A 12,431-nucleotide genomic window follows, 5' to 3' on the forward strand; every position below is an offset into this window, starting at 1 on the left:
GGACCAGAAATATGTGGCTTAAAAAGATTTCTTTTTGGCAGTACCCGCTCTACTCCAGTCAAACACCAAGAAGAAAACTGCACCACCTCCTACAAGGTTTCCACAAGGCTGACCAGGGAACTGATCTACTCAACCCCAGCCCCACCTGGCAGAAGCAGATTGCCACTTTCCGATTCTCCCCCTCAGTGGTGCGGGTCAGAGCTAATCTTCCATCCCTTACCTGGCCAAAGCTGTTAGCACTCCAATTCCCTGATCAAGGCAGTATCAGCAGAGTGAGTAGAGACTTGATCTTCTATCCCCCACAAGCCAGAAGCAGATGGTGATGCGCTGCTTCCCTGATGTCCCACCTGGAAGGAGACAGTGCTGCGATTACTCCACCAGGCTGCTGTTAGAGGGCTCCAGCTACAAGTTAGGCCCCACTCCTCCCCTGCTGCAATGAGATTGTATAAGGTGCTGTCAGTCAGCACTAGTCAATACTCTTAAATTTCCTCTACAGGCAGATTTTGGAGCTCCTTCACTGGATTGCCCTGCTCAGATTTAGCCTCTGAAGTAACAGCAGACTGTATTCACAGCCAGTTAAATTCTACCAATTTTCTTTCCCCCAACGACACATTTTGAAAGTGCCCTCAGAAGAAAGAGCTGGGATAAATAACACTTCTCTCAAGTGTCATAGACCCCGAAGCCCTGCCTGCATTGGTTGTTCTCCATTGCCTTCCAATAGTTTTGTTTGTTTTTTAAACCTATTTCTTTCAGCTTTTGTACTTCCTACTACTATTCTATACCTACTACTATCCCTCCTGTTCCCTCAATGGGAAAGTTAATTTGATACAAACTACTCTGTTACAGCTAGAACTTAAAGTCCCATTTGTTTTCTTCACATAGGAAGTATAAGAATCTTAGGGGTGAGGAAACATATCACATACTTCTGAAATTCCTAGGTCACCTAATCTCATGTCACAGTTTCTGCTCTACAAGTTTTTTCTGATTGCTTCTTTTGGACTTGAATAAGGGGAAGAAAAACTGCAGACAGCAGTTGAGGGCAAAGCACAGTATGGTAGAGAACCTCAGTTAAATCCAGTATTAGGTGGTACAGGTCTAATCCAGATCTCCTTCAGGTAGTTGGATTTGTGGAAATCATCCTGCAGTGAATTAAGATTTTCTGATGCTTCTCTGTATACATTTCATCAGGCAATATGGGGCAGGAATGACAATTCCTTTTAACATTGCATTTGTGACTCAAATCTTTAAATAGAAATATGATCTACTCTCCTAAGGGGCTTCTGAAAACTTTATTCATAACAGATGAGGAAACTAAGAATCATGAAAGAGAGAAAAGTGGAGTATACAGCTGTCATTGAGTCAACACTGAGAATCACTGTGCAGGTTTCTTACACACAATGTATGTTTTAATTCTCACAGTAATTTTCAAAGATTTTTTTTCTGTTTCTCAGGTAATAATAAAATTGTGCTGGGACTTGAATGTATCTTTTAGTTTATGCTCCAGTGCAGGTGTACAAGAATCACAAAACTGATGATTGAAAACAAATTTAAGAAGCTCTTTGTGATGCAAAAGAATTGAATACCAATGTGTGCTTTGGAACAACTCTCTCCTTCCCTAAAGGTATAAATAATCTTTTTCAAATGCTTTTATACTACATATAGAGCTTTAAGATTTCTTGGAAAATGACATCATAAATCTAGAAAAATATAAATCTGATACCACATGCTATCCAATATTTTTCTGTTTTATGCTATTTAAAGGTAAATTTTTCCCATTTGACCTACGTCAGCATAGTGAACTATAGCAGATACTTTAATTAAAACAACAGAAATAAAAAATGTATTTAAAAATTATAGGCAGTCTAGGGGCGCCTGGGTGGCACAGCGGTTAAGCGTCTACCTTCGGCTCAGGGCGTGATCCCGGCGTTATGGGATCGAGCCCCACGTCAGGCTCCTCTGCTATGAGCCTGCTTCTTCCTCTCCCACTCCCCCTGCTTGTGTTCCCTCTCTCACTGGCTGTCTCTATCTCTGTCAAATAAATAAATAAAATATTTTAAAAAAATAATAAATAAATAAAAATCATAGGCAGTCTAAAAATATGTTCACTGAAGTCAGATGGTCAAAGAATTTACTGCATCATAAAACCCTAAGAATTTGGCCTTTCCATAACCAACTATAACCAACATGAAAATGAGAAAAAAGTTTTATAGTACATAAAAATAGTTTTACTGATTTCAAGTAATGAAATTGTAGAGATTGTATCTTTGATTATGAAGTAGCATAAGGACCTTTGAATTTCCCACATGTGCTTCAACTGCACAATTAGATCCTTGATTAGGTGTGCATGTGAGAGAACCTGGGGAGAGCTAGACATAAGGATGGAAAAGTTTGTTATATTCTGGATTTCAAGGCTGATCTGCAACTCCGTATAAATATTATGATGGGAAAACCATCTTCTCCAGGGAAACTTTAACACAATTAAGTCTGTAATTTCGCCAGGTCAGGCAAGGAACCTTGACTTTTAGTAGAGAAGGCTAGACCTTGTAGCCATTTTTTTCTTCTAAGGTTTTAAGCCTTTCCTGCTAAGATAAAGCACTCCAAATCATAAAGTTATTGACAATGAACTCCTTCCTGGAGGTGACTATACTTGCAAAGGTCTAAGGTGAGCACAGCTGTTCCAAATGAATGCCACATAGGTCTAATTTAGCAAACAAAACCTAAGATTTATATAGGGCCTTATTCAGAGAAGTCCAGGTAAACTAACATACTTTCACCATTTATCAAAACAAAAAATGTTTTCTAAGAAAGCAAATACAAAAACATTCCATTCTTGCAACACATTAAGTATTTCTATAACTTCTAACCTACCACATTTTCTCTAATTTCTCTTTAAATATCAACAATCATTAGTGAAATATAAAAAAATAACTGGTAATATGATTTTAGCATCATCTTTACCGTTTTCAGATAACGTTTTTTGGCTGTTGTATTTCATATTTTATCCTAAAATTTCTTTAAAGAAACTAATTCCATTTTAAAATTCTCATGAGGTACAGACGTAGCATACATTCAGCCTTTCTCACTGGTACTTGTTTTTTAAAGATTAACTATTTGAAATTTCAACCTTTGTGTCTCTGGGACACACAAATTTTTCTCAAGATGATCCTCCAAACCCTTGACATTTGAATTATCCACATGTTGGTGTCTTCGTGCATTTTCTCTTTTCCATATGGACCTCTCTTCTCTAAAACACCATGCTGTCTACCTCATTTAATCTCTATCCTATTTCTTTTTTTTCTCTCCCTTCTGACTAAACTTATTGAAAGTGTAGTTGATGTTCATTTTTTTTTTCAATCTGACTCACTCCCAGGATAATTTTGTTTGTATTTGGTTTCTTTTTGTTGACATCAGCAATCGCTTCTTAATTGCCAAAAACTGACCTGTTATTAGTCCTATCCTGTTGACCACCTTCTTATCACGTAAAACCTCTGCTCCCTTAGCTTTTGCCACACTATCCTCCTACAGCTCTTCTCTTCACTTTTATAACCATTCTTTTTTCATCTTGTTAACATACTCCTTATCCTGCTACCTTTTAAGGTTTGCATTCTAGAGGGCACTGCCTTTGGAAGTCTCTTTACCACAAGTGCCTTTTTCAAATTCTTTTTATAGGTAGATACCTTGCAAAAACCTATTTACCAAACCAACTTCTCTTTGTGCTCCAATTAACTACTGAATATCTCCACCAAGACCATCTTTAGACACCTACAACATGCTGATTTTCCCAAAGGCATTTGATTCCATCGTCTTTATATTTCCCCTATACGTCTCAAATAGCTCATATGTTACATAAATCATTACATTCCATTTCACTAGTACACCATTCCATTTCACCACTGATGAAAATTCTGACAACTGCATATGATTCCAATTCCAGGGACTATCCACGCTTTATCTACCACCAGTGATGTGACATTCGACTACACTGCTAGACGTTCAGCTCAAAATCCCATTTCAGAGTCTGCTTTTTCAGACTCTACCAACTGTTACATATCCAGTTTCCTGAGAACAGCCTCTGAGACAAAATTTGTATAAAAGAACTTTAATGAAAAAGCTCTTGAAACAGCACTTGTCAGAGATATGCGCTGCCCCAAGAAAGTGGTGTGACCCTGAATAAGCCCCAGGGAGGGATTTAGCTGAGGTCTGTCAGATGACAATGTTCCCAGAACGTAAGAAATGAGTGTTTGTATCCCTACCAATTGTCTGCTTCTCTCAAACTATGTCCACCCTATCCTTGTCTCCAGATTCACTTCTGAGGGAGCTCTGAGATAGTTCTATTGTAAAACAGGAAGCACTCTCAAAATGTCTACCATTAATCTAACAAGCATTACAAGAATGCAGAGGAATGTAGTGAAAAGTCCAGATGCCTGGAGTCAAAAGAGCTGGGTTAAAGTTGTCTCCACAACTCAATAAAGTTACCTCCATAAGTTAAAAAATGAACTAGAGTAGTGCTCCTAATCTTTCTGAGTATCAATTTTCTTACCTATCAAACTAAGAATAATAATTCATTTCAATGTATCTCATAGGGATACTAAGTTATTAAATGAGATAAAATTTTGCAGAACTTCTTACATTACAGGGCTTACACATATTATCTAAACATGAAAAGCCATTATGGAAAATTCTATGAAACAAACTAAGCAGTTTTAAAAATAGTTTTGTTAGATTAGTACCTGCTAAACTTTTTATTGCCAGCCTGCAAAATATGAACATATATGGAGAGGCCTGACATCTTTGTAGAAAATTTAGAAATAGAAGGTTCTGCAGAAACTAAAGAGAAAGTATATTCCAATCTTAGTTTCACTACTTTAAAATGTACTTTAAGATAAATCATTAAATCTCTCAATATTTCAATTTCCTCAGTGGTAGAGTAATAAAAATAATATTAAGGTGTTCATATAAGAGCTGCTTCCTCTGGCATGTAAGAAATATTTAATTATTATTCATTCAATAAGTATTTATTGAGCACCTACTATGTGCTGATCATTGTTCTGGGTGTTAATAGCTATTTTTGGTTTTGCTATCATTATTTTTATGATTTGTCCTTATTATTTTGCCATATGAATCCAGAAAAGGAAAACGAAAATGTCACATCTACTTATTTACTTCCTGGTCTACCTTAAACTTTTGGGCCTTTAGTAGAGTAATTTCTACAAGAAGTTCTCAAATTCTATTCCACCTGAAGCATGACATTCCGTGAAATTGGGCAAAGTTTCTTGCTTGTACAATGAATAAATAACTAGTTATTAAAATTGGAAAATGCTACATTTATTTCGTTTTCTGCTTGTTGGGCTTCCTTAAATACCTGGCAGTAGAGAATAGAGGTGTAACAAGCAGGCCTGGAGCCTTGAGCATAGGGACTTAAGTTTTAAATCCTCTGCTGGGTGACCTCAGAAAAGTTATTTGATCTCTTCTGCTTTAGTGTATTTATCTACAAAATGAGAAAGAATACTAGTAACCACTTTTTAAAGTTGTTGTGGGGGGCGCCTGGGTGGCACAGTGGTTAAGCGTCTGCCTTCAGCTCAGGGCGTGATCCCGGCGTTCTGGGATCGAGCCCCGCGTCAGGCTCCTCCGCTATGAGCCTGCTTCTTCCTCTCCCACTCCCCCTGCTTGTGTTCCCTCTCTCACTGGCTGTCTCTATCTCTATCGAATAAATAAATAAAATCTTTAAAAAAAAATAAAGTTGTTGTGGGAATGAATGAGTTAGTGTGTACAACATGCTTAGAATAGGGAGAGCACGGCCCAAAATCAGCACTCACCAAGTTTCCTATTCTTATCATGGTACTAGAATGTAATAGAAGATGGTCTCTACTACACACCTATGTGAATACTCTTATTTTGTAAGTTTATTCAATGGGACAGTATTCCATTGAGTCCCACAAAGATTACCATGATCCCCAGATAGTCCATCATGACTTCTTTAGTTATCAATTAGATGAGAGTTCAGACTTCCTTTCTTCAATAGCAATGTCAACAACGTAAAATTATGTGTCTTCACATCTTAGAGAGTGAAGGCTACATAGACTGATAACCAGCAAAAACATTTATTCGATGTTCTTCACTGTTTTTCCTTTTAATCAGAATAATATTTCTATAAGACAGAGACTGGAAAAGGACACAACTTTGGTTGTAGATCTCCTTCCAGAGGGATGTTTGCAGTAATGACAGTAAAGGTGTAAAAAAGAGAAACTGAAAACCATCTGATAAAACATCCAAGTTGAAATTATACATATTTCAATAATATTAGATCTCACTATCTCTCAGTCTTGTTTTAATTCCTTTCCCTTGCTAACACTATTTCTACATTAGTAGGTTAATAAAATATTTTTATACTTTATAAAATATTTTTATACTCATTGTTTTATCTTTACTTAACCATTCTGCATATACTTTAATCGACCTCAGAACTAATTAAAACTATGCTCTTCTCAGTATACACTACTCTAGTCAGTGTTGAAAGCTACAATTAATAGTGTCTCAATCTCTTTTTTATTATTATTTGCATACTTCCTTAGTATATCATTATATCAATCAGTTGTTAGAGTTAATGATAGCTAACTTTTGTTGAATTCATATTATGTGCCGAGCATTGTACAATGCACCTTACATGTTATTTATTATTCACAAAATCCTTTGAGGTCAGTACTACATCTCCCATTTGCAGCTAATGAAACTGATGCTCAGAGAATTTAAATAACTTCTCTCATGTCCATATAACTGGTAAGTACCAATAGTACTATTCAAATCAAATGTTTTTCACCATAGCTGAGCACTGTATGGTCCTCCTTTGAGAATTCAGTATTTTACGGAAAAAACCACCGCTCAGATTAGATCATCTCCTCTTGCTATATTCTTTTTAAGTATTTCCCTATAACAATAAAAACAAATTAGGTGAGGGGTGCTTGGGTGGCTCAGTTGGTTAAGTGTCTACTTTTGGCTCAGGTCATGATCCCAGGGCTCTGGGATCGAGCTCCACAGTGGGCTCCTGGCTCAGTGGGGAGCCTGCTGCTCCCTCTCCCTATGTCCCTATGCCTACCTCTTCCCCTGCTTGTGTTCTCTGTGAAATAGATAAAGAAAAAATCTTAAAAACAAAAACAGAACACATTGGCTGAAAGGATTCAGTCTGTTTTACTCACCCTTGTTTTTCTAGCACATAGCAGACAGTCTAGCATATAGGAGACACTCAATAAATATGTACTCGATGAATAAATGGATACTGATAAATTTTTGAAAGATTCTTTTGCCTAATAATTGAGATCTGAAGAAGAAGAAATGCTTTACTTCTGCTCTGTGTCTAAAGGAATGGTCAGACCTTCAACTGTAAAAACACAGGGAGAATCAATCATAGCTGAGAATAAGTATAAAGTAAATGAGTATAACATTTACTTTAAAATAAGACAAAATTTTCTTTTCTGAAATAATTATAGATTCCCAGGAAATTGCAAAAATAGTACATAAAGTCCCATGAATTTTTAAAAAATATTTTATTTATTTATTTGTCAGAGAGTACACAGCAAATGAGCACAAGCAGGGGGAGTGGCAGGCAGAGGGAGAAGCAGACTCCACCTATCAAGGAGTCCAACGTGGGACTCAATCCCAGGACCCTGGGATCATGACCCAAGCAAAAAGGCAGAAGATGCTTAACTGACTGAGCTACCCAGATATCCCATACTTTTATTATTATTATTTTTCATTTTATTTTACTTTATATTATTTACATATATAGAGGATTTTTCTTTTTTTATCATGTTCAATTAGCCAACATATAGTGCATCATTTTAATAACATATATGGTTATTATAGTGAATTTAAGGAAAAATAAAGGTATAAGACCAAAATAATGATTTTTCTCCATAATGACAGCAAATAGTAACCATTGCTGATATTTTAGTGTATTGCCTTCCACAACTGTCTATGAGTAAGCATTTCTATAAAATTGGAATCACTTCAAATGAATTTATCACAAATAATTTAATCATTTTTTTATTTTGTGGTATTTATTTTGTTCTTAATTTTATTATTATAAATAATGCTTCAATAAACAGTTTGAAAAATCATCTATGACAGAGTCTGTTTCTCTAGGATAGATTTCTTGATAGTGAAATATTCGATATAATTATCTTAAATATTCGTGATTCGTACTGACATTTATTTCCATAAAACTTTAGCCAGTTTATTTTTATATAAGAAGTTTATGAGGATGATTATGTCAAACGAGTCTTACAAAAAGTAGCTATTAAACCTTAAAAAGTTTTGCTAATTTGATAAACGGAAAGTCATACTTTAACCATTGTTAACTGAAAATCACAGTATCAGTGATGGGGTTTCCCTTGTCCTTGAGCCAGCAAAACAGTAAGTGTACCTTGGGTCAAAAAGCAAAGCTGGATCTGGGGCACCTGGGTGGCTCAGTCATTAAGCATCTGCCTTGGGCTCAGGACGTGATCCCAGAGTCCTGGGATCGAGCCCCACATCAGGCTCCTCTGCTGGGAACCTGCTTCTTCCTTTCCTACTCCCCCTGCTTGTGTTCCCTCTCTCGCTGGCTGTCTGTCAAATAAATAAAATCTTTAAAAAAAAAAAAAAAGCAAAGCTGGATCTGAAAATACAATGTGGGGCAGACAGACACCCCATGATTCCCTTCAGGGACTATTTCATCGTATTCCTCTACACGCTCAGATCTTTTAAGGACAGTACTAAAGAATATCCCAGAAAAATCAAACACCAGAGAGTCATCTTATGGCATCAGATAGGGTCAGGCCACTGAGTAGAACAAAGATAGAAACACAATCTTGTACAACCAGGTCTTTGGGAAGAGTAGCTCTTAACAATAATGGGCACAGCTGCATCCCAGGAACAAACACTCCAGGAAAAAGGTGCCCCAAGTCAACCAGCTCTCCAAGAGAATCCATATACCGCTAGCTGCTCTAGGCTCTTGAGTTGGGGATCTTCCTTTGCATGAGGAACCCATCTATAATCAACTCAGCCTGCAGACCTCCTATAGGCATTGCCTGTCATCCATCCACAGATAGCATCCACAACTCAAGCCAGCCCAGCTCCTTAGACTTTCATGTGGGGCTATTTGGGGATTATCTCTAGACGGGACCTCCACTGTAGCTCCCTTTAATCTCATGTAGAGATACCTTCCATCATTTGGGCTAGGGCAAGATACCAGTATCATGCCAAATGAACCTCTGGGGCTTCAACTAGGAATTACCTCAGAGTAGATTTTCACATAGGAGGAACAATGTTTCTCTATAGAAATTCTTCCAGTTCAGTATTTGCATACCCAAACTTTCCTCCATGATAAAACTGTGCCCATCACCAAAACTGGCAACCTACACCTTTACCCCATCACCAATTCCCAGCCACAGTAAAGTCTGCTGCCACAGTTTTGGGCACTGATTAGTTCCCCCCTGGAAACCACTCCATACAGTCTAGCCAGCGTTTACTGTGAGTTCTGCCTGGATACATCTATGTTTAAAAATTTAACTTTGTTTATGAAACTCAGATATATTTATCAACTTCAGTAATATACTCCTTAGTTCATGGATGCTTATGATTAATTCAGGAGAGGCCTCTCCTTTACTTTTTAACTTATTAACCCCAAAAACAATGTTACCAGTCATCTACCAAGTTACATTTTATAAAATCCATAACAATGTACATATACAGGAGAACTTCTGTTTCTGCTGTGAGAAATAACTGCCTTGGACTTCATACCATAAACAACTATAAAAAGACGTAAATGCATACTAAATAACTCTTCTTACACATTTGACTAATACGGAGTTGCAACTGCTGAGAAAAAGAAAACAAAGTAAGCTCTAAAATCATCCTTATTTTCTACACCAGTCCAGTCTGTGAAAAACAGACAGGGAATACAAGCAGAAATGTCATTACACTGAGCTGAGAAGACAGAGATCAGAGATAGGGAGAAAAACTAAGGCAGTTGGAATTTATGGGGAAAGTATAAGAGAGAAAGGAAATCAGCAGAGATAGCTCCAGAACTTGGTAAAATTATCCCCTTGTGTCTGTCCACACAATAAATTGCAATGTATATGGTGCGACTCCAAGCAGCTAGGCAGAGACAAGGAATAAACTGAACAATTCCTAGAGCTCACACTACACTAAGACATAGTCAAATTCTGAAAAACAAGAGTGAAGAGACCTTATGGAATACCCAGGAAATTCACTACAGACCTCCACAAGAGTCATGCCTTAAGAGTAAGGCTAAATTAAATTAGTCTTGGAGTGAAGGCTAATCTAGACTCGCCATAATAGTTCTTAAAATCGGGGTAATGGGTGGCTCAGTCGGTTAATTAAGCGTCTGCCTTCAGCTCAGTCATGATCCCAGGATCCTGGGATCCAGCCCTGCATCGGCCTCCCTGCTGAGCAGGGAGCCTGCTTCTTCCTCTCCCTCTGCTGCTCCCCCTGCTTGTGCTCTCTTGCTCTCTCTGACAAATAAATAAATAAAATCTTTAATTTAAAAAAATAGTTCTGAAAATTAAGCCTTAAAACAATCAACCGATCCACAAGTTATACACCTGCAAACTGCAACAAAACTCAATTTCCTTTTAAAAAGACAACAAAAGAGACATTCAAAAATGTAATATTTACAAAGATAAGGATCCAATAAAATATTATTAGACATGTGAAAAAGCAGCAAGAAAATTCATAACATGGAGAAATTTAGTCCATAGAAACAGATTCAAAAATGACAGAATAATTGGACTAGCTGAGAAAAAAATTTAAATAGTTACTACAAATATGTTCAGGAACTTATGAACCTAATGAATGAAGAAACAAAAGATATGATATAGAACCAAATGAAAATTTTGGAGTAAAAAATTAACATACTTGAAAAAATCATTGAAAACATGGGTTGGGCTAAACAGAAGATAGGACAGTATGAAGGAAATTATCACCAAACCTAAAAACAAAAGTAAAAGCTATTCATAGTGAACCACACAAATAAAAAACTGAAAAAGTGAACAGAGCCACAGTGACCTGAGTGATAATATCAACAAGTCTAACATACGTGTAATGAGAATGACAGAGGAGAAAGAGGGGAGAAAAATATGAAAAAATATCCAAAATATTTAAAAATTTGATGAAAACTGTAACCCCAACAGATCAAAGAAGGTAAATGAAACGAGAACAAGATAATCGCAAAGAAAAACACACTAAGGCACATCATGATCACAAATAGTGCAGGCTAGAAGACAAACCAATGAGATCACTTAAATGCTGAAAGAAAAAAAGCCTGGGTGGCTCAGTCATTAAGCATCTGCCTTCAGCTCAGGACTTGATCCCAGAGTCCTGGGATCGAGCCCCACATCAGGCTCCTCCTCTGGGAGCCTGCTTCTTCCTCTCCCACTCCCCCTGCCTGCGTTCCTTCTCTCGCTGGCTGTCTCTCTCTGTTAAATAAATAAATAAAATCTTAAAAAAAAAAAAAACTGTCAACCTGGAATTCAATATATAGTAAAAATACATTCCAAATACAAGTGGCAGAAAAACAAACACTAAGAGAATTTGGTGCCTGCAGGCATACCTGCACTATTGAAAGATTTAACCAAACTTCTTCAGAATAAGGGAAAATGATATCAAATGAAAGCTTATGCAAAGAAATGTAGATTACTGGAAATGATAATTATCTGGATAATTTTTTTAAAACTTTACTAATTTTTATATTTATTTATAAGGAAATTGATTAAAGTCAAAATAACATATACAATAATAAATAAAGTTTATAAGATAATATGTTATGGGTTTGGGTTTCAAAATATAGAGAGAAGCAAAATATATTACAATAAATGGAAATACATTGTTGCAAGGATACTGAATTGTATGTGAATTGTTATAGCATTACAAAAATAAATTGTGATATGTTAAATATATATGTTGTATCCTCTAAAGTAATCACTAAAAACTACAACAAACAAACCAAATAGGTTATAGCTAATAAACTGTAGCAGCTGGATTATTTTTATAATTAAAGTCATGGTTCATCTTGTTGATTTCCTATTTGTTGAGTTCTTGATCTTAGGAATTTATGCTAAGATGTAAGCCTGTGTTCTTCAACTTGTCATAACTCTACTCTTGTCTTTGTATTTCTGACACCTGTCTGTTTGGATCATTCTCATCTAACAATGACTTGATTTTTTTCATATTACCTTTGAACAGAGAGATAAGCTTATTTGTTTGTTTGTTTGTTTGTTTTTCAATTTAAAGTTTAGGTAGTCAACATACAGTGCAATATTGGTTTCTGGAGAAGAATTCAGTGATTCATCACTTACATACAACACCCAGTGCTCATTATAACCAGTGCCCTCTTTAATGCCCATCACCCATCTAGACAATCCCCCACCACGTCCCTC

This window comes from Ursus arctos, unplaced genomic scaffold (assembly GCF_023065955.2).
Source record: "Ursus arctos isolate Adak ecotype North America unplaced genomic scaffold, UrsArc2.0 scaffold_36, whole genome shotgun sequence".
NCBI classification, from domain to species: Eukaryota; Metazoa; Chordata; class Mammalia; order Carnivora; family Ursidae; genus Ursus; species Ursus arctos.